At 47.9% G+C, this 22,484-nt stretch overlaps 1 long non-coding RNA gene across 1 annotated transcript; it reads left to right on the top strand.

The window, feature by feature from the left end:
• Positions 1-1,995: 1,995 nt before the first annotated feature.
• Positions 1,996-21,452, top strand: LOC122463401. The gene is made up of 2 exons (XR_006286748.1): positions 1,996-6,868; positions 21,070-21,452. It is a non-coding gene; the product is annotated as an uncharacterized LOC122463401 (long non-coding RNA).
• The last annotated feature ends 1,032 nt before the right edge of the window (positions 21,453-22,484 follow it).

Genomic DNA, 22,484 nt, shown 5'->3' with positions numbered 1-22,484 from the left:
CTTGACAGGGGGCCTGGCTGTGAATCCCTATCCAAGTGCAGTGTTAGTAGTGGGATTAGAGCCCCCGCCTCCCCCCGTCCCTCCAGACAGGCACCTAGTTCCTGGGTCGCCCTAGTCAGACAGGAGCTTCCTGGCATGTGATAGTCCAGAGAGGTGGCACATGAGCTTCAGCGTGGCTGTGCCAGCCAGACCCAGGAGGACCCCAGTGCAACTCAGGTAGGAGTCAAACTGCTTTCACCCCAGAATTCCTCTCCTCCTCCTCCAACAGGTTTCAGGGAGCCCAACAGAGAAACATCGAGATTCTGCCAGGGAAATTTGAGGCCAGTTGGCTCTGGGCAGGCAATTGTAGTGGGGTGGGAATCCAGGTGGTGATGGAGTGAGGGGACTCAAATTAGGGGCGAGTGGCACTTTCCAGCTGTTGAGCAGATGGGACAAAGGGCAGGAGGTGCCAGAGTCCCTGTGCTGGGTCTGATCTGGCTGGGACTTGAACTGTTCTGACCCAGCCAGGACTCTCCATGCAGGCTTGCTCCATCCCCAGAATTTGCATCCCCCTCCCAAATGCCAGCAAAGTATGTGGGATCCTGCCAGGGCTACGGACTCCCACCATCCTGACCGCCACAGCTGCATTGGGCTGGAGTCCCCACAAACAGGGTGAGGGTGTGGGGAGGATGGATGAGGGCTGGTGAGCTGCCCCCCAAACTGCTTTGTATTCTATTAATATTTGTGTTCTGAAGTGACAGCTTCTGGTGAATTCAGAAACAGAAAAATGATTAATGATTTACGTCAATCTTTGCGGGTAATTTTCCTAACCAAAAACGTCCATCTCTGATGCACTGGGATCTGGGCAGTCAAATTACCTCAGAGGAATGGAATTTGCTCTGGGAAAGAGGAGCAGCAACTTCCGTCTGTAGCACAATAAAACAATGATTCTTTAGGACACCGTTTCAGTGATACCTCGCACAAGTCGGGTTATACCGAGAGTGAATGGGGACAGGTGCTGGAAAAAGAGAGGAGATTTTATGCACGTGACACAGACACCCCCAGGCAGGTAAATCACTCCTGTGTCCAACCGTCTTCTCAATATCTCCCCAAAGGGGTCGTGTGCGGTCTCTGCAGAAAGCCAAGTACAAGCTGGTTGTCATGGTTATTGTGAGCTGTTTGTATGGGAAATAGCTTCAGAGACATGGAAAGTGCTGACAAGTAAGTTGCAAAAGCATTGAAGTGAGACTGGTTAGCTGGGGCAAGGCAGGGTCTCAGGGCTACCTCAATCAACGCTGAGAACAACAGACAACCTCGGAGACAGCACTGCGATTACACACCGACCCCAGGAGAGCCCAGGAGAGCTCTTTGAATAGCTCTGCTCAGTGAGAATAGCCTAGAACTGCAGAAGGGCAGAAGAAATGGCCCTCATGGTTATCCATTACTGTTATAAATGAAGGTGGGGGGGAGTAGCTCCCTTTTATGGGCACCCAGCCAGCCAGTTAGCTATAAAGTCCCCCTTGGTGGCTGTTCTCTGCTTGCTTTATCTGCAAAGGGTTAACAAAGTCCCTCAGGTGAAGGAAACGGAGTGGGCACCTGACCAAAAGAGCCAATGGGAAGGCTAGATCTTTTTAAAATGAAAAAAAAACCTTCCCCTTTGTCTCTGTTGTTGCTCTATGGGAAAGAGGGGAACAGGGAGCAGTTATGCTATGAGAAGCTTTAAGCCAGGTATGATCATAGATCATCAAATCATACCTAGACCTACTTATTTGGAACCCCCAAATGTGTAAGTAGATCAGAAATGTTTAGAAAGACGCGATTAGTTTATTTCTGTTTATTTCTTATGGTTAATGGACTCCTCCGTGCTAACCCCAGATGCTTTTTATTTTGCTTGTAACCTTTAAGCTGGACCTCAAGAAGGTTATTCTTGATGTTCGATTTTTGTAAGTGGGTTTTTTAAAATCTAGCAAAAGCCTACGTTCCAGATGTATTTTCTTTCTTTTTGTTTTTAATAAAACTTACCTTTTTAAAGAACAGAATTGTATTTTTGGTGACCTAAGAGGTTTGTGCCCATGTTGTTTAACCAGCTGATTTGCTTTGTTTTTCTTTTTCAGCTCTTCCCCGGAGGGGGAGTGAAAGGACTTGAGGGTACACCACAGGAGGGAATTCCCAAGTGCACCTTTCTGGTTTCAGGGGTTTTTGCACTTGGGTGGTGGCAGTGTCTACCCATCCAAGGTCAGAGAGAAACTGTAACCTTAGGAGTTTAATCATCATAGAATATCAGGGTTGGAAGGAACCTTAGGAGGTCATCTAGTCCAACCCACTGCTCAAAGCAGGACCAATCCCCAATTTTTGCCCTAGATCCCTAAATGGCCCCCTCAAGGATTGAACTCACAACCCTCGGTTTAGCAGGCCAACGCTCAAACCTCTGAGCTATCCCCTCAGGGGAGACTGCACTGGCCAGTATTAATTTTTAAAATCCTTGTGGGCCCCAACCTTCTGCACTCGAAGTGCCAGAGTGGGGAATCAGCTTTGACAATTACAGACGAGAAACTCTGCCAGCAGGGGTGGCTCATGAAAGGTGGATCCCAGAGGGACAAGTGCTGTAAGGACTGACCATTGGTGAGAGGAACGTAACTAGTTAACACATAGAGGCCATAGACTGGGTCTTATGGTTTTCTTTTACTTGTAACCTGACATTTCCAAACTCTTAGACTTACTGTTATTTGACTCTATCTCAAGCTCTGGTAAACAAATTTCAGCTGGGTTTTATCATTGACATGTTGAACTGAGGTGAAACCAGAGAACTGGGGTTTGCTGCTTCCATGGAGACAGCTGTGCGGGATTTCGAACCCAGGTCCACGGGTCTCCAAGCAGTGCCCAGACTGCGACCGCGGCCCAGCAGTGCACCAGAGCCAGCAGGGGAGGGAGCTAACAGAACTGCAGCCCACCAGAGGCTCCACCCATGAAGCTCCTGGGAGCAAACATCCAGCCCCACTGATTTTTCTGGTCAAGCTACTGAAGCCAGAAGGAGTCACAGGAAGTTGTCCGAGCAACTGAGTGAGTCCCTGCTCTGCTGTTTCTGGGGCCTAACGCATGATTCCAGTTTGACTCTGGCATTGTTCCCTGACTCCGGTTTGGCCTTGGCTGCTGCTAGTCGATTCTGACTCTAGTTAGACCCCGGCACCGTTCCCTGGTTCCTCGCTCCAGCTCAACCCTTGGTGTGTCTGTCTGATGCCAACTCCAGTCCTGACCCTCCATGTGACTCCTGACTCTGGCTCAGCCTTTGCTGTACCTCCTGACCCCAATCAGTCCTACCCGTAGAGTGATCCTGACTCCAGCGCTAACTCTGGCTTTGGTTCCTGGCGCCGACCCTGGCTCTGACCACTAGGCCTGACCACCCATACCCTGGTCCTACAGCTTGCTCAGGCCTCTACTCCGCCGAGTGGGCCCAGCCTCGCATGGACCCAGTGGCGCTCCTCTAACCCCAAGGAGCATCGGCATCACATGAACAGGTGACTCCTCCAGGCAGATAACCAAGTAATACAGGTGCAGATTGTGCAGCTGGCTGCTGAAAATTGGGCATTGCGGGAGCAAGCGCCTCAGCTCCATGCAGAGAACACTGTGATCCGGGCTCGACCAGCCATGCCACCACGCTAGCTGGGACACGCTCTCCCTTTGCTGAAGCGCTTCAAAGGGAGTTGTCAAAATTTCAGGGCTTCATGAACCAATGGTGCCTCTTGTTCCTGCTTCGACTGCAGATGTATTCTTCCAAGAATAGCAAATAGCCCACTGACTGGGGACACATTGGACTGAGCCTCCCACTGTGGGAAACCAGCAGTTAAGTTCTGTCTAACTTGGACACCTTCCAGTGGGCGATTGTGACATTCTATACTTGGGGGAGCACCCTGTAACCCCCATATCCCTCAATTACATATCATTTTGATCTTGCATATAAAGCAGGACATGTGAGGTATCAGGGGAAAGATGATGATTTCCTGAAAGCATTTCTCTATCCATATATGTCTATCATTAATGCATATGAAGTTATGAGAATTGTGTTGTATGGTTGTCACTCAAACATGCTGTAAGTTGGAGAATCAATCAGATATTAGCTCCCCAGAGGCAACAGCAAGGAAAGTTACCAGCGCCCAGGTGAGGTGTCAAACAACCCATCAACAGCCATCGTCCAGCAAGGGAGCTACAATGCAATAAGGCTACACCAAGGGAACTGCTCAGCCTTGCCTGGAGACTCAGCAATGCCCCATAGACATGCCTGGACTTGTGTTCCCCAAGCACATGGGACTGAGGGTATAAAACAGAACACAGGGGCCCCATGCTTGGCCTTTCTCCTGCCCCCACCTATGCTGCAAGCAATAAAGACACTGAGAAGAAGACTTAAGACTCCCCCCTGTTGGAAACCAGCCATCTAGACCTGTCTAACTGGGACACCTTCCAGAGGACGATATCAACCATTTTTTATGACCATAACTGTGCCCCCTTTGCTGAGGCTCCCCTGAGGAAACTTGGACAGGGGTCAGGCATAGCCGCCTCCTATGCAGCACCCTTCCAACCACGTATGTCGGACCCAGAATGGAACTTCCAATGGGACTTGTGGGACAAGATCAAGGACGAGCTGTCCCGAGTCGAGACCCCCACAGGTCGGGATGACTTCATTGCTCTGCTCATCCAGACCGACCTTCAGCCACATGTGCAACCCTGATGTGATGTCACAACACTGCCCCCTGCTCTTAGATTCCGCTCTGCCAGGCGAGCTGATGCAGACCAACCTGGCTTGCTGGTGACTCCTCCCTGAGGAAGGAGCACACCAGCAATGCCTTACCCTGTGGGGAACCGGGTCACATGATCTCTTGTTGCCCCTCAAAGAACCCAGCATGAAGGGATCTGGGAAATGAGCCAGCCCAAGCCCAGTGAAGGGCATTCCCAACCATCCCCTCACAGACACAGCTGCAGCAGATAATTTTATCAACATGGAGGCATCCCAAGATCTGCAGATTTCCCTGCAACCCAAACCCAAACCCTCATAGAAACAACGGATAGGTCCCTGCTGTCCTCTGGGCTGGTGGCCATGGAAACGGTTCCTGAGGAGCTCACTATCCAAGGGCAGCGAGAGACACTACAGTTCATTGCCATCCGTTCCCAAGATCCGGGGGAAATATGGGGTATCTCTTGCCCAGCCCTCCATGCCCTCTTATCCGCTGGCATGAACTAACGGTCAGCTTTTCCTCAGAGATTTGTCAGCAGCACAGCTTGGCCCCAGGAAATGCAGAGCATGCAGTAGTTCCCAACCAGTTACAAGCCAGAGTACCAGAGCCAACCACTGGCCCTGATTCTCTACTCCCTTCCAAATATAATGTCAAGGTTCCTTCCCCACTCTGAACTCTAGGGTACAGATGTGGGGACCTGCATGAAAACCTCCTAAGCTTACTTTTACCAGCTTAGGTTAAAACTTCCCCAAGGTTTATTTTACTATTTTACCTGTTGTCCTTGAACTTCCGCTGCCACCACCAAACGTCTAACCGGGTTTATTATTGGAAAAGAGCATTTGGAAATGTCTTTCCCCCCAAAATCCTCCCCAAAACCTTGCACCCCACTTCCTGGGGAAGGTTTGATAAAAATCCTCACCAATTTGCGTAGGTGACCACAGACCCAAACCCTTGGATCTTAAGAACAATGAAAAAACATTCAGTTTCTTAAAAGAAGAATTTTAATAGAAGTAAAAAGAATCACCTCTGTAAAATCAGGATGGTAAATACCTTTCAGGGTAATTAGATTCAAAACATAGAGAATCCCTCTCAGCAAAACCTTAAGTTACAAAAAGATACAAACACAGGAATATCCATTCTATTCAGCACAGCTTATTTTCTCAGCCATTTAAACAAACAGAATTTAACGCATATCTAGCTAGATTACTTACTAAGTTCTAAGACTCCATTCCTGTTCTGTCCCCGGCAAAAGCATCACACAGACAGAGAGAGAGGCTTTGTTTTCCCTCCCCCCAGCTTTTGAAAGTATCTTGTCTCCTCATTGGTCATTTTGGTCAGGTGCCAGTGAGGTTATCCTAGCTTCTTAACCCTTTACAGGTGAAAGGATTTTTCCTCTGGCCAGGAGGGATTTTAAAGGTGTTTACCCTTCCCTTTATATTTATGACATATAACAACTACACTGAGGTCTTTGAAAAGGAAATTGCAGATGCCTTGCTTCTGTGACACTCTGTACCTCAAAGTAGCACCCCGGAACCCCCATTTTCACCATAGTTATATGATTATGATATGTTTTATACAAAGTATGCCTTGTGAAGTATCATTTTAAAAGTATTGATCTGTAGAGCCTTAATATCCTGTTGGATTGCAGGTGCTATAATTGTCTGTGAAGTTATGGATCACTTGTTCATTCCCTCTGGGGCACCTGGCATTGGCCACTGTTGGAAGACAGAATACTGCGCTAGATGGACCTTTGGTCGACCCAGTATGGCCATTCTTATGAAGTATTGCTCTGTGTGCTACTGAAATATGCTGTGAGGTTGGGAAATGCCCACAGCTGGCCTTTCAGCAGGGACAAAGGAGCAACTCTCATTGGCCAGACAGGCGTTGATGGCCCATCCACTATCCCAGAGACTTCTCAGAGAGGGCACATGTGCAATGAGGACTTCCTAACCTCACGTCACAGCAAGGATCTTTCTAGCAGCTGGAAGAAAGTATAAAGGAGGGACAGTGACATCATCACTTGGCCTCTCTCTTCCCCCATCTCAACACCTGGAAAAGCATCTGGAAGACAAAGACTTTGAACTGGGGAGATTGGTCCCAGTCTGGGAAGGGAATCCAGCCTGTGTACTGGGAACTGTGAGCTGCCTGTAACATTTGTTAAGGTAAGAGACTGCTTGATTCAAATCTTGCTTAGTCTGTAGAATTTAGACTGCAAATTTATTTTTATTTCTATGTAACTAACGTTGATCTCTATGTCTACTTATAATCACTTACAATCTGCCTTTCTGTAATTAAGAAATCTGTTTTATATTTTACCTAACACAGTGTGGTTTTGGTTGAAGTGTTGGGGGAATCCCAGCTCAGGTTAACAAGGGCTGTTGCAGATCCACTACCCTTTTGTTGGAGTGGTGAGCTAATTAATGAGCTTGCACTGTCAAAGGGAGTCTCGAGCAGTGTAAGATGGTATGGGGTGCAAGGCCAGGGGCTGGGGTGACTAGCTGGTGCCTCTCTCTGTATGATTCATGAGTGGCTCAGGGAGCATTCATGCAATCTAGCTGGGTGTGGGGCTCCACATGCTGATGGCTGAGTGATCAGAGCTCCTGGAGGGGTTTGCTGCTTGTCACTGGCATTGCATTGTGTGAGACAGCCCAGGCTGAAGAGTTAAGGGAGCATAGCGGTCCCACAGTCCCAGGTTGTACCCTGGGGATCCTGTCACACCCCCATACAAGGATTACCATTGTCAAATCAAGTCACAACCTGCAGCAAACATTCCAGTCGGTTGCATTTACGCCATGTCCGAGCCTGAGCTAGCTGCGCTGCATGCCTACCCAGGAGAAGTTGGCTAAGGGCTTTTTTCGCAAGTGTACCTCCCCTGCTGGGGCAACAGGCCTCTTTATCCAAAACAAACAAACAAAAAAAGGCACCCTCCAACTGTGTGTGGATTATCGGACTTTAAATCAAGTCACTGTTAGGAACTGATACTCACTATCCCTACACCCCAAACTATTGGAGCAGGTGGGAGTCGCTTGAATATACAAAGTTACACTTCGGAGGGATGTGTCTATGTTAGAGCTGGGGACAAGTGGAAAACTGCCTTCCAAACCTGTTACGGTATTTTGAGTACCTCATCATGCCCTTTGGTTTGATGAATGCACCTGCCACATTTCAACATTTTATGAACGACGTGCTCTGGGACATTCTGGACCAACATGTGGTAGGATACCTGGGTGACAGAATTACTTTTTCAGTGAATGCTGAGCTGCACACCCTGCATGTCTGTTCTGTCCTGAGGAGACTACATCAGCTTGGCCTTATAGTGAACAGGAGAAGTGTGTCTTTGGCCAGATCTCTATAGAATTCCTAGGGTTCATTTTATCACCTCATGGTAGTAAGATGGATCCTGGCAAGGTGAATAGTAGTCCTTAAGTGGGCAGCATCATGCAATGTTCTCAAACTACAGGACTTCCTGGGGATCACAAATTTTTATCAGAGGTTTATTCTGAAGTTGGACAAAGATTAATAACTGTAAACAGAACAAAGGCGAGTCCCCTGCTGATTATCTAGATAGACTAACTAAGGTGTTTGAACAACATTCAGGAATTGCTACCAGCCAGCTGACAATGCCAGAGAGGCAGTAGGGGCTGCCTTTGTTCAGGGACTCTTACCAAAGGTTCAGCAGCAGTTAAGGATTATCTGCATTGGCTGGCAAACTAAACCCCTTTCTGAATTGGTGACAGTTGTCAACCATTGTGCAGCTTGCATAGAGCAGAAGAAAGAAAGTACTGAAACAAAACTTTTGGCCTTGCAGTTGCAAACTTATCAATATAGAGGCCGAGGGGTGGGGGAGGACGAGGTCGGGGGAGAGGGAGAGGTCCCTCATATCCTGCCCCGACAGGGAACGCTGCATGCCACTTTTGTGGCCAGCAGGGACACTGGAGAAATGAATGCCCAAACCGACCACCTGAAAATCCTCCACCCCTTTTTCCAAACCCCGAAGCACCTGCACTTTCCCCACAAAACAACTCATATTAGGACAGCCTGAAGGAATGTAACTGCATCATGAACCCTTTAATTCCTATCAGTCAAGAAGGCCTATATGTAAATTGTGGAAGAAAACACAGTTTTCTTTCTCAGGTTGGTTGCAACATATCAGAGATAGTTTATTTGTTTCTAGCACTTGCAAGGGGAGAGTACACCCAGACAGGGGTTCCCCTATCCCAGGCAGGTCTCCGTTAGATAAACAATTAGGGCAAGCATTTATACCTTTGCTACAGACAGTAATGATCAACAACCACGTCTTGTTTATACATACACCTTCCTGCTATCTTACTTTTCTCAGCAGGTCCTGCTACAGTCTGTGTTCCATTCTTATCTAACACAAGGTCGATAAAAAAGTCTTGCGTTATCAGAGCTAGTGTTAGCCTGAATCTTGCTCTATTCCTAGAACTTAAGATATTTGCGTTCAAATTCCCTTCATCCTTTCCTCTACTTCCACAACCCCCCTCGCTGCCCTGCTCCACAAAAGCGTCTCTGGGTCCCCTGAGGCCCAACAGATCTTCAAGTAGTTAAAACTCACATTCATCACCACTCCCATGCTGGTTCATTCAGACGCTACGCAGGCCTTCACCATGGAAGAAGACTCTTCCAATGTGGTGATCGGAACGGTGCATTCTCAGATACACGGTCCCCAACAGTTGTTACATCCCTGTGCCTTTTACTTCAAGAAAAATACACATGGAGAGCAGAAGTATGAGAGTTAAGGTATAAGGAACTCCTGGTGATTAAAACTGCCTTTGAGGTGTGGCACCCCCATCTAGAAGGGGTCTGGTGTTCCATCCAGATGTATACAGACCATTAAAACGTTGAATATTTATGTAGAGCCAAGGCCCTTAACCAGTGACAGCATCGGTGGGCCCTGTTCTTTTCATGCTTCAATTTCATAATCTCCTATCCCTGGAAACCAAAAATAGGGGGAACATTATGCTGATCTAGAGGATTTGAACCCTGAAATCTTCTCATAATGTCCTGGGCTCAGCTCCTCACCAAGACCAGCCCATGCAAATACAATCAGCCTCAGCCCAAGGGGGTCCCTCCTGACAAACAGGAGTCCATAGGTAGGGAACCCCACAAGGTCCAAGACAGGATAACCTACAGGAATGGGCATATATATGTTCCCCCCCAGACCTCTGAGAACTGCAACTCTGTAAATATGTCACAACTCCCCCCTCGTGGGACATTTTGGCAGGTTTAAAATGCAGTGCCTAGTCTCTTGTCTCATCTGGTGGTATTGCATGTGAGCCACAGCGAGGTCTATGTCAACTTTTGCAATGTATGTGCCAACTCCAAGGGAATGCACAATAAACCCCTCAGACTCCAGCAACCCCTCAAGAGTCCACCTAGCTCCTGATCAGTTACTGCCCTAGATTTTATAGTAGAATTACCCGAATCTGACGGGTTCACGACCACTTTGAAGGTCTCACAAAGATGGCACACTTCATTCCCTGCACTGGCCTACCGTCCTCCCAGGAGACCGCCTGGCTCAGGGTGGACCAAGTTGTCTGCTTCCTCCCAGAGCACATCATCTATGACTGCAGAGCGTACTTCATCTCCCGCTTCTGCGGTAAAGCCCTCTGAATGCTGGGCATTTGCTCTTGTCTCTCATCCACACAGCCGCAGGCAAGCAGTCATATGGAGAGAACCACCCAGATTCTGGAGCATATCTTCACTGCTGTATAAACTACCAGCAGAATGACTGGTCCTCCCTGCTGTCCCATGCATAGTGCCCTACCAAATTCACAACCATGAAAACTATGACTTGGACCGCGAAATCTGGTCTTTTGTGTGCTTTTACCCTACACTATACAGATTTCACAGGGAAATTCTCAAATTGTGGTTTCTGATCCAAAAGGGAGTTGCAGGGGGGGTCACAAGGTTATTTTAGGGGGGTTGCAGTATTGCCACCTTTACTTCTGCACCCTGCCAGCACAGAAGTCAGGGTGGCAATACCATACCATACCATGCCACCCTTTACTTCTGCACTGCTGCCTTCAGAGCTGGGCGGCCAGAGAGTGGCGGCTGCTGACTGAGGGCCCAGCTCTGCAGGCAGCAGCGCAGAGGTAAGGATGGCAATGCAATACTATGCCATCCTTACTTCTGCACCGGTGCTGGTGGTGGCTCTGCTTCAGAACTGGGCTCCCAGCCAGCAGCTGCCGCTCTCCGGCCGCCCAGCTGTGAAGGCAGCGCCGCCGTCAGCAGCAGCGCGGAAGTAAGGGTAGCAGTACCGCAAGCCCCCCTACAATAACCTTGTGAGCACCCCCAACTCCTTGTGGTGTCAGAACCCCTACAGTTACCACACAGTGAAATTTCAGATTTAAATAGGTGAAATCATGAAATGTACGATGTTTAAAATCCTATGACATTGAAATTGACCAAAATGGACCGTGAATTAGGTAGGGCCCTACTCTTGTGGAGTTTGCATATAATAAAGTGGAACACACCTCGACAGAGCAAAGCCCCTTTTCAAACTATGGATTCTGTCCTCAATTCTACCCAGAGCTACCTGCAACTTCCTCCTACCCAGCAACCCGGGACTGGGCACAACTCAGTCAAACCCAAGATGATGTAAAGATACACCTGGAGGACACCAAAAGGAGCTACAAACAGTATGCGGACCGCCATCGACAGGAGGGGCCCACACTTTCAGTAGCACAGATTGGTATGGCTCTTGATAAAACACCTACACTTCAAGATGATAGAATCATAGAATATCAGGGTTGGAAGGGACCTCAGGAGGTCATCCAGTCCAACCCCCTGCTCAGAGCAGGACCAATCCCCAACTAAATCATCCCAGCCAGGGCTTTGTCAAGCCTGACCTTAAAAATATCTAAGGAAGAAGATTCCACCACCTCCCTAGGTAACTCATTCCAGTGCTTCATCACGCTCCTAGTGAAAAAGTTTTCCCTAATATCCAACCTAAACCTCCCCCGCTGCAACTTGAGACCATTACTCCTTGTTCTGTCATCAGCTACCACTGAGAACAGTCTAGATCCATCCTCTTTGGAACCCCCTTTCAGGTGGTTGAAAGAAGCTATCAAATCCCCCCTCATTCTTCTCTTCTGCAGACTAAACAAGCCCAGTTCCCTCAGCCTCTCCTCATAAGTCATGTGTTCCACTCCCCTAATCATTTTTGTTGCCCTCTGCTGGACTCTTTCCAATTTTTCCACATCCTTCTTGTAGTGGGGAGCCCAAAACTGGACACAGTACTCCAGATGAGGCCTCACCAATGTCGAATAGAGGGGAACGATCACGTCCCTCGATCTGCTGGCAATGCCCCTACATATACATCCCAAAATGCCATTGGCCTTCTTGGCAACAAGGGCACACTGTTGACTCATATCTAGCCTCTCGTCCACTGTAACCCCTAGGTCCTTTTCTGCAGAACTGCTGCCGAGCCATTCGGTCCCTAGTCTGTAGCGGTGCATGGGATTCTTCTGTCCTAAGTGCAGGACTCTGCACTTGTCCTTATTGAACCTCATCAGATTTCTTTTGGCCCAATCCTCTAATTTGTCTAGGACCCTCTGTATCCTATCCCTACCCTCCAGCGTATCTACCTCTCCTCCCAGTTTAATGTCATCTGCAAACTTGCTGAGGGTGCAACCCACACCATCCTCCAGATCATTTATGAAGATATTGAACAAAACCGGCCCGAGGACCGACCCTTGGGGCACTCCACTTGGTACCAGCTGCCAACTAGACATGAAGCCATTGATCACTACCGTTGAGCCTGACAATCTAGCCAACTTTCTATCCACCTTATAGTCCATTCATCCAGCCCATACTTCTTTAACTTGCTGGCAAGAATACTGTGGGAGACCGTGTCAAAAGCTTTGCTAAAGTCAAGGAACAACACATCCACCGCTTTCCCCTCATCCACAGAGCCAGTTATCTTGTCATAGAAGGCGATTAGATTAGTCAGGCATGACTTGCCCTTGGTGAATCCATGCTGACTGTTCCTGATCACTTTCCTCTCCTCTAAGTGTTTCAGAATTGATTCCTTGAGGACCTGCTCCATGATTTTTCCAGGGACTGAGGTGAGGCTGACTGGCCTGTAGTTCCCCGGATCCTCCTCCTTCCCTTTTTTAAAGATGGGTACTACATTAGCCTTTTTCCAGTCGTCTGGGACTTCCCCTGATCACCATGAGATTTCAAAGATAATGGCCAATGGCTCTGCAATCACATCCGCCAACTCCTTTAGCACTCTCGGATGCAGCACATCCGGCCCCATGGACTTGTGCTCGTCCAGCTTTTCTAAATAGTCCCGAACCACTTCTTTCTCCACAGAGGGCTGGTCACCTCCTCCCCATCTCGTATATTGGAGTACCAGTTCCTTTGCCCCTAAGTTTGCTGGAAAATCAACCCAGTTACTCATGAACTCCACCTAGTCTAATCCTTCTGGATACACCCTGTTTTTACATATCACTCCTGAAGCCCTACATGTAGGATCCAATCCTTCACCATTCCCAAGTGCCACCCCACCCAGTATGTGCTCAAGATCATGTATATAATCATGATGAGTATATTGTCCATGAGATCCTCAACTACAGAATGAGATGGGGTAGACTCTGGTATCTCATAGATTGGGAAGGTTACAATCCTACAGAGCACTCCTAGGAGCTGGTGGAGAATGTCCACACCCCTGACCTGGTGAAAACCTTCCAAAGAGCCTTTCCAGAAAACCAAGCCCAGTGAAAGATGCAGGGCGCCAATGTGAGAGATTGTGGGTCTCAAACCCAGGCTCCTGGGTCCCCAAGTAGTGCCTAGGCCACCATCGCTACCCCACCGCTCTCTGGAACTAGCAGGGGAGGGGGCAAACAGACCACTGGTCCACCAGAGGTTCCACCCATCAGCTCCATTTGGAACAGATGTCCAGCCCCACCAATTGGCCCAGACACACTACTTAAATCAGGAGGCGGCACTGGAAATTATCTAAGTTAACTCCTGATCTGCTGTTGTACTGGACCCTGACTCTAGTTAGACCTTTGGTACTGACTTCAGCTTGGTCCCTGACACTGTTCCTGGTTCCTCACTCCAGCTTGACCCTTGACCCTTGGACTCAGCTTGACCCATGGACTCAGCTTGACCCTTGACCCCAGACTCCAGTCCTGACCCTCAATGTGACTCCTGCCACAGATTCTTGCTCAACTTTTGCCATGACTCCTGACCCCAACTCTGGCCCCAAGCCTTGGGGTGATTCCAACTCCAGCTTTCATTCCTGGCTTCCGACCCCGGCTCTGACCACTAGGCCTGGTTGCCTACAGCCCCAGCAGATTGGAGTACATTGTGGGTGTCCAGAAGATAGGGGACTGGGCCATAAAGTATAACAAAGTGGAGTGTGTAAATTGCAAGCCTGCAGTGTGTAAGAGTGGGGCTCACAGAACCTGGAGTGGAGCACCTGCATGGCCAGCAGCCAGCGGCTGGGGAGAGTTTCCCCTGTCGGCACAGACGGGGCTCCCTCCTGCTTTAAGCAGGTGGTCATGATTCACCCCAGACACCTTGGGTAACGTAACCCCAAAAAGTGTCAGAGCGTAGATGGTAGACGTGTCCAGTCATTAGAGAGCGTTGGGGTGCAATGTGTAACCAAATATCACAAACGGTGGGGCTATTTATTACCAACTGATCTTTGGTGATCCTCCTGGGGCTTCCTGCTGGAAATGGTCACACAAATTAATTCCTCATCTGCTGGTACCTGTCTGGCTACTGACAGCTTCCTACTGGAGAAAGAAAAATAGTCCAACTCTAGAGGAATGGCTCAAAAAAACATGGGAGATTGTTATGGAACAGCACATGTACTCAGCAAAACAGAACAACTACATGGTTCCCGTTTCTTCAACACTTAGACAAAGAACATTAACCTGCTAATCAAACCCCAGCACACCTGTCCCATTATTTTGACTAGTAACATTTGATAGGGCAACTAATTAACTCAGTGAAATAAAATCACCAGAAACGACAGGTCCTGGGTAGCATAAAGAGGCCGCCTTCCTCCCTCTGTTAAATAAAGATCTGGTGATTACATTACAGGAGAATGTTTCTGTAAACAAAAGCTGGTTATTCTTTGGGCTCTGATAGTTACAGGACGGGGTTTGGAAACCTGTTAAAACTTTCTAAATAAATACGTCAGTGGCATGCCAGCTCTGCTATAGTTGAGGTTAAGACCAGCTTTCTGAATAAAGAACAGGAGAACCTGTGGTAACTTAGAGACTAACAAATTTATTTGAGCATAAGCTTTTGTGAGTTACAGCTCACTTCATCGGGTGCATTCAGTGGAAAATACAGTGGGGAGATTTATATACACAGAGAACATGAAACAATGGGCGTTACCATACGCACTGTAGGAGAGTGATCACTTAAGATGAGCTAATACCAGCAGGAGACTGGGGGGTGGGGGGAGAACACTTCAATCTCTCTGGTCACTCGATTACAGACCTAAAGGTCGCAATATTACAACAAAAAGACTTCAAAAACAGACTCCAAAGAGAGACTGCTGAATTGGAATTAATTTGCAAACTGGATACAATTAACTTAGGCTTGAATAGAGACTGGGAGTGGATGGGTCATTACACAAAGTAAAACTATTTCCTCATGTTTATTTCCCCCCTCCCCACCCCCCCCACCCCCTTTCCTCAGACGTTCTTGTCAACTGCTGGAAATGGCCCACCTTGATTATCACTACAAAAGGTTCCCCCCCCCCCCCCCCCCGCCAGCTTGAAACGTGTTGTCCACCATGGGTGTGCGGGGTTTGGGCACTGAGCGGAAATGTGGGGCCATTTCTCCAAGCGGTTCCCAAGATGCAGCAAACAACAAGAACCTCCTTTCTGGCGATGTTGGAAGGGAGGGGAAAGGCCGAGGCTATGGGGCCTGAGCCAGCCCATCTCTGACCCCAGCACACACACCGCTCGCTGCCTGTGCCCCCTCCCCCACCCTGGTGTGGGGGGAGGCAGGTTTGGAGCCCTCTACCCTGGGGGGCCTTTACTCCGTCGCTCAGAGATCTCCCAGAAAAGCCCCCCACTGCACCCCTCCCCCTCCATAGTCATTTGTCCCCCGGAGCCCGAGCCCCACTGAGCGCGGCAGTGCCCCCTTTTCCCCCCGCCTGCAGCGAGTGAGCCCGGCCAGCCCCCCGGCACCTGCCGGGTGTAGTGTATTAAACGGCTCTCCATAGGCCTGTGCTACGGGTAGCAGTTCATAGAATCATAGAATTATAGAATATCAGGGTTGGAAGGGACCTCAGGAGGTCATCTAGTCCAACCCCCTGCTCAAAGCAGGACCAATCCCCAATTAAATCATCCCAGCCAGGGCTTTGTCAAGCCTGACTTTAAAAAACTTCTAAGGAAGGAGATTCTACCACTGATACGTGGGGGATTGTAAGAAACTGCTATTGTATAAAACTACCACCTGGTGTAGCAAATGCCTGCAGGTAGCAACGTCTTGCACGGTGGCGTGTGGAAACTGCGGGGTGTAGAAATGTGCACTACACTGGGCCGGCTCGGGCAGGGGGCGCTGGCTGCAGCGCGGGGCCGGGCCTGGCCGGGAGCGGGCTGGGCAGGGAGGAGTGTGGGAGCCTGGGGAGGGGGCGGCCGGGCCGGGACTCGAGTCGCTGCTGGCGGGGGAAGGTTCCCGGGGTCTGGGAGGGAGGGAGGCAGCCTGGCTGCGCTGGAGTCTGGCTCTGCGGCACGGGGCTCCCAGCCGCGCCATGGATCTCTAGGACAGGGGCAGCGGAGGAGCGGGGTCCGGGTCCGGGATCGCGAGCGGAGCAGCGGGATGGGCTCAGGGGCCGGGTCCCGGGTGCTGCTGGGAGCCGGAGCAGGTAAGGGGGGCGGGGACCAGGGGCAGGTCCTGCGGGTAGTGGGGTGGTACAGAACAGAGGGACTGGTGCGGAGAATGGAGGCCGAGGGGTGGTGGTGCAGGGGGACGGTGGGGGTACAGGGGGAGGGACAGGGGGTGCAGTGGGACAGTGGGGGGCACAGGCTATGGGAGAGGGCTCAGTGGGGGGGCAGGCTGAGGTCAGGGGGTGGCACAAGCCGAGCAAAGGGGGGTGCAGTGGGACAATCATAGAACTGGAAGGGACCACGGGAGGTCATCTACTCCAGTCCCCTGCACTCATGGCAGGACTAAGCATTATCTAGACCATCTCTGACAGGTGTTTGTCCACACTGTTCTTAAAAATATCCAGTGATGGAGATTCCACAACCTCCCTAGGCAATTTATTCCAGTGCTTAACCACCCTGACAGGTAGGAAGTTTTTCCTAATGTCCAACCTAAACCTCCCTTGCTGCAATTTAAGCCCACTGCTTCTTGTCCTATCCTCAGAGGTTAAGAAGAACAATTCTTCTTCCTCCCTGTAACAACCTGTTATGTACTTGAAAACTATCGTGTCCCCTCTCAGTCTTCTTCCTATTTTGCATGTGTACAACTGATTGTTCCTTCCTAAATGAAGTACTTTGCATTTGTCCTCATTGAATTTCATCCTATTTACTTCAGCCCGTTTCTCCAGTTTGTCCAGATCATTTTGAATTTTAATCCTATCCTCCAGAGCGCTTGTAACCCCTCCCAGCTTCGTATCGTCCGCAAACGTTATAAAAAGAACAGGAGGACTTGTGGCACCTTAGAGATTAACAAATTTATTAGAGCAGAAGCTTTCGTGGGCTACAGCCCACTTCATCGGATGCATAGAATGGGACATATAGTAAGAAGCTATAGATATATAGATATATATATTTATAGTGTGGTGTTTAGATGTTGCTTGTAATTGTTAGAATTGGGAGCATTGGCTGTTGGGAGTCTGAAAGGACAGGAAACCGGAAGGAGGGGGAAGGAGTTGAAGAGGCTGAGGGAGAGCTACTGAGGGTGCAGCAGCAGCTTGGAAAAGAGGTTTCCACTTTAAAAAATAAAGTCCTGTTGAAGTCTGTTAGTACCTTGCCTGGCTACTACGACATTTTGGCGACAAGGGTGGGATCTTCTGCCTTTGAACCCACCTGCACCCTTTCTACAAAGCCCAGGTGAGCCTCCAATTGCTTTTACTGCCTGGATCCATATGTTTGAGACTTATCTGCTTGCAATCAGTGCTACAGAGATTTCTGAAGTAAGAAAACGTGCTCTGCTAATCCACTGCCTTGGAGCAGAAGGGCAGCGTATATTTTACACTTTTCCCCTTGCAGATGATAAATATGAGATTGCACTCACTGCATTAAAGAACTTTTTTTGTGCCAAAAGTGAATGTAGTAGCTAATTACAGATTTCACCGGCATGAGCAGAAAACAGGGGAGACTATAATGCAGTATATTGCTTCCCTGAGGAGTCTGATTGTGACTTTGGGAATACGGCAGATGAGATGACTAGAGACCAGCTCATTGAGAAAACAACCATGCTTCGTGTAAGAGAACGTTTACTTCTAGAACCACAATTTACACTAGAAAAAGCAATAACCATTGCTACCCAGACTGAGTCAGCTACAGCTGAACCCAAAATAATGAGCATGGATACAGGAGGCACAGTCCAGGCTGTGACTCCTTTGCAGAAAAGTTCACTATCGCTGCAGACAAACGATTACAAGAGGAAAACTAATGACAAACCACCAAATCGGCAAATTCAAAATCCAGTAAAAGCATGCTTTCACTGTGGATCCCCACAACACCTTGCAAGCTACACAGGATGTCCGGCAAAAGCAGCTCAGTGCTGTCATTGCAAAAAGACTGGGCATTTTGCTAAAGTATGTCGCAGCAGCCAGTTCAATCAACAGGTGCATGCAGTTACAATACCAGATGTTACTGTGCTGAGCGTGGACAAAATCACTACTGCACATATTCCAGAACAAATAAAGTGCACTGTAAATACCCTCAGGCAAATCACACTCTATTCAGCTACTGTTGGACACTGGCTCAGCAGTATTTATACTACCTGATTCCATCTATTTGCATTACTGTAAAGGTGTGCCTCTTACTGAAACCAAGCTTCACTTGGTGTGCTATTTGAAAAACCATATTTCAATACGTGGCTGCCTGCCAGCGATAGTTACTTTTGGGGATTGCTGTGTAACTGCAGAGTCCTACATTGTCCACAAAGGCACTCCTATCCTTGGCAGAGATTTCTTGGCTGCTTTAAATCTCAGGGTAGTTAATGGACGAATTGATCTTCCTCAGCAAAGCACTCTTGCCGTACACACACCAGTTTCAGCTGGGACCCAACACCAGGTTGAGGAGAAACTCAGCTGTGCTTATGGGTTTCCGCATAAAGTTAAAATGCGGAATAACGTGATGCCTGTACGACAGAAATTACAGCGCTTACCGTTTTCAGTCAGGGAAACTGTTTCAGAGGAACTTAGCAAGCTTGTTCAAAAGGACATTATTGAAGAGATTAACCCCTCGGAATGGGTTTCACCTAATATTGATGCAGAAGAAGGGTAGAGGCAGTTGCCTTTGTATGGACTTAAGGGAGCTAAATAAAGCTATTGTGATTGACAGCCATCCTCTTCCTCACATAGAAGAAGTATTTGCAGAACTCCGTGGAGCAAAGATGTTTTCTACTCTTGATTTGCAGACCGCATACCACCAGGTTATGTTGCATGAAGATAGCAGAGACCTCACAGCATTTATTACACATGAGGGACTATTTCATTTTAAACATGTTCCATACGGTCTCGCATCAGCCCCAAGTGCCTTCCAAAAAATGATGTCATTGATTTTGAAGAATCAACATGGAGTTCAGTGCTATCTGGATGATATTATCATGTTTGGAAATACTTTGGAGGAGCATGACAATAACCTGCAGTCTGTACTAAACTGCAACAGCAAAGCAGGCCTCAAGCTCAATAGGTCCAAATGCAAATTTAGACAAACTGAACTCTTCCTTCTGGGGCATACAATTTCACAGGCTGGACTAAAACCTGATCCGGCTCATATCCTGACAATTTCAAATGCTCCTCCTCCAACAGATTTGCAAACCTTACGTTCCTTCTTGGGTCTTACCTCCTGGTGTGCAAAATTCATTCCCAATTATGCTTCGGTCATTGAACCGTTACGAGAATTACTACAGGGAAGTTCAACCTTAGTGTGGACAACGGATGCACAAGCTAGTTTCGAAACAGTGAAAGACTTGATTATACATAGTCCAGTACTTGCACTATTCACTCCTGCATTGCCCACAATTGTAACTACTGATGCTTCTGATTATGGACTTGGGGCTGTCCTCACACAACTTCATGAGGACAACACAGAGAGGACTGTTGCATTTGCTTCAAGGACACTAAGTAATGCTGAGGGGAAATATTCTACAGTCGAAAAAGAAGCACTTGTTTGTGTCTGGGCTACTGAAAAATGGAGAACTTACCTGTGGGGCCACACGTTCAAGTTGCACACAGACCACAGCCCTTTGACGACGTTGCTCACCACGAAAGGACAGGGAAGAGCAGGATATTGTATTGCTAGATGGTCTGCAAGACTACTCTCTTTCAATTATGAGCTGGAATATAAGCCTGGAAACCAAAATGTGGTAGCTGATGGCCTTTCTCGCCTGCCTTTGCCTTCACCAGATAGTCCACAGGAGGATGAGGATGTAGTAGTTGCACTTATTACAAGCACTCTTACTGCAGTCACAAGAGAACAATTTCAAGCTGCTTGTTCAGCGTGTCCAATTCAACAAAAACTACGGGAATTTCTGACAAAGAGATGGCCCAGTAACCCTAAAAACCTTGACCCATTTTTGCTGTCTTATTTTAGAGTTCGGGATGAATTTTCTTTGCTCGATGGCTGTGTGCTACGAGGTACACACCCAATACTTGTGCCAGAAGAATTACAGTCAAAACTCATACACCTGGCACACGATACTTGAAGGGCTAAAATTCATATGCTGTTTATGTTACAACCTGATGTATATAGACTGTGTCAGCTCTTTTCACAGGCCCAAAATTCAGAGTTTGGTCAAGAAGACAGAGGCCCAGCAAATAGTGAATAATATTAGCTAAGAAGCAGAACAAACAAAGGACAACCTTGCTTTTTGCTAAGATAAGCTTGGTCAGCAAGAAGCCAGGTGGAAATTATAATTGGGGGCTTTATCTCAAAGTTGCAAACAGACCAAAGGCATGAAAGGGGCCCTGTTTCTTCTGTAGAAGAGGTGCCTTCCTACACACCAGTCTTGAGTTTATGGAAGAGGTTCAAACATATCAGTATGAGATATGATATCCTCCCTCTCACAGATGTGCACCTCTCCTCCAAGCCATAGCCACTACCTGCCTTAGAAAGACAAATGAATAATTAAAAGACAATCTTTATTGCTATATACTTTTCATTTGTCCTTTTGCTTTAACTCCTAGGTGTGTACCTGCTGGACAATCAGGGGAGCTACTTCATTCCTATGGATCCCAAATCAGAATTCAACATATATATATATTTTATACTAACACACTTAAAATATTGTTTAATGAAAAACACCTGTGTACTAATTAAGTGACATGTGTTAACCTGAAACCATTGGCGGAGACATTATGTAACCTTTTGACCATTGGCTACTGTGCTTATCTTGTCTTGCTGCTAGACCTATCCAGGGGTTTGGAACTGCCTACCCCATCATTTCCCTCCGCCCATGGAAAATCCACATAATCCATTGTAATCAATTGATTGGCAGTGTCTCTGTGCCTAATAAGCGAGGTGACACTCCGTCAGCGCTGTACGTAATAAACCCATGTGCTTGATTCTACACGGTGTCCATATTTGTTCCTTCAATACTCATCAAAGAATTGTCAGAACCAAACGACGACTACGGAATCTGTATTGGTGACCAGGGATGGACTCTCAAACTGAAGCACTCCGAAAATCCTGTATCACTTGCCAAATGCATGATAAGACAGCTGTGACATGTACCCCTCCATTACAGCCTGTTCCTCTTCCTGAATCTGCATGGGAAAAAGTGGCGATTGACATTGTAGGACCCTTTGATACCGCTCCAAGTGACTGCCGTTATGCCATCACCTTAATAGATTATTTCAGTAAATGGCCTGAAGTAGCGTTTACATCGCAAATCTCTTCTGTTACAGTAATTAAGTTCCTCTCTTCAGTTTTTAGCAGGGAAGGTAACCCCAAAGAACTGATTTCAGATAATGGTAGTCAATTTACTTCCCTGGAGTTTGAAACTTTTCTAGCAGAGAGGAACATTTTACACAGAAGGTCATCCCTATACTACCCTCAAGCCAATGGGGAAATCAAATGGTTTAACAGAAGTTTGAAAGAGAGTTTGCAAACAGCTAAACTGGAAGGGCGATTGTGGATAACTTTCACTACTGATTTCTTGCAAGCATACCAGGCTACATGACATGCCACAACGCAAAGATCACCCGCAGAATTACTGCATGGGAAACAGATGAATACTAAACTGAACATTGCTGGATTGTTAAAGGCACGACCTGAGGCCCCAGCCGAGGATGATGTGAGAAAAACAGTTGAACAGAACCAAGCAAAGTATAAGGCTTTCACAGACAAGTGGCGGGGTGCTAAGGAACCAAAGTTAGAATTGGGAGCACGGGCTGTTGGGAGTCTGAAAGGACAGGAAACCGGAAGGAGGTGGGAGGAGTTGAAGAGGCTGAGGGAGAGCTACTGAGGGTGCAGCAGCAGCTTGGAAAAGAGGTTTCCACTTTAAAAAATAAAGTCCTATTGATGTTCGTTAGTACCTTGCCTAGCTACTACATATACGTCTAGAGAAGGTGGAAGTTGCCCTACAAACTGTAAGAGGCTA

The sequence above is a fragment of the Chelonia mydas genome, chromosome 20, assembly GCF_015237465.2.
Source record: "Chelonia mydas isolate rCheMyd1 chromosome 20, rCheMyd1.pri.v2, whole genome shotgun sequence".
Classification (NCBI taxonomy): domain Eukaryota; kingdom Metazoa; phylum Chordata; order Testudines; family Cheloniidae; genus Chelonia; species Chelonia mydas.
Note: the sequence above shows the minus strand (reverse complement) of the source record. Positions and strands in the feature narration are given on the sequence as shown.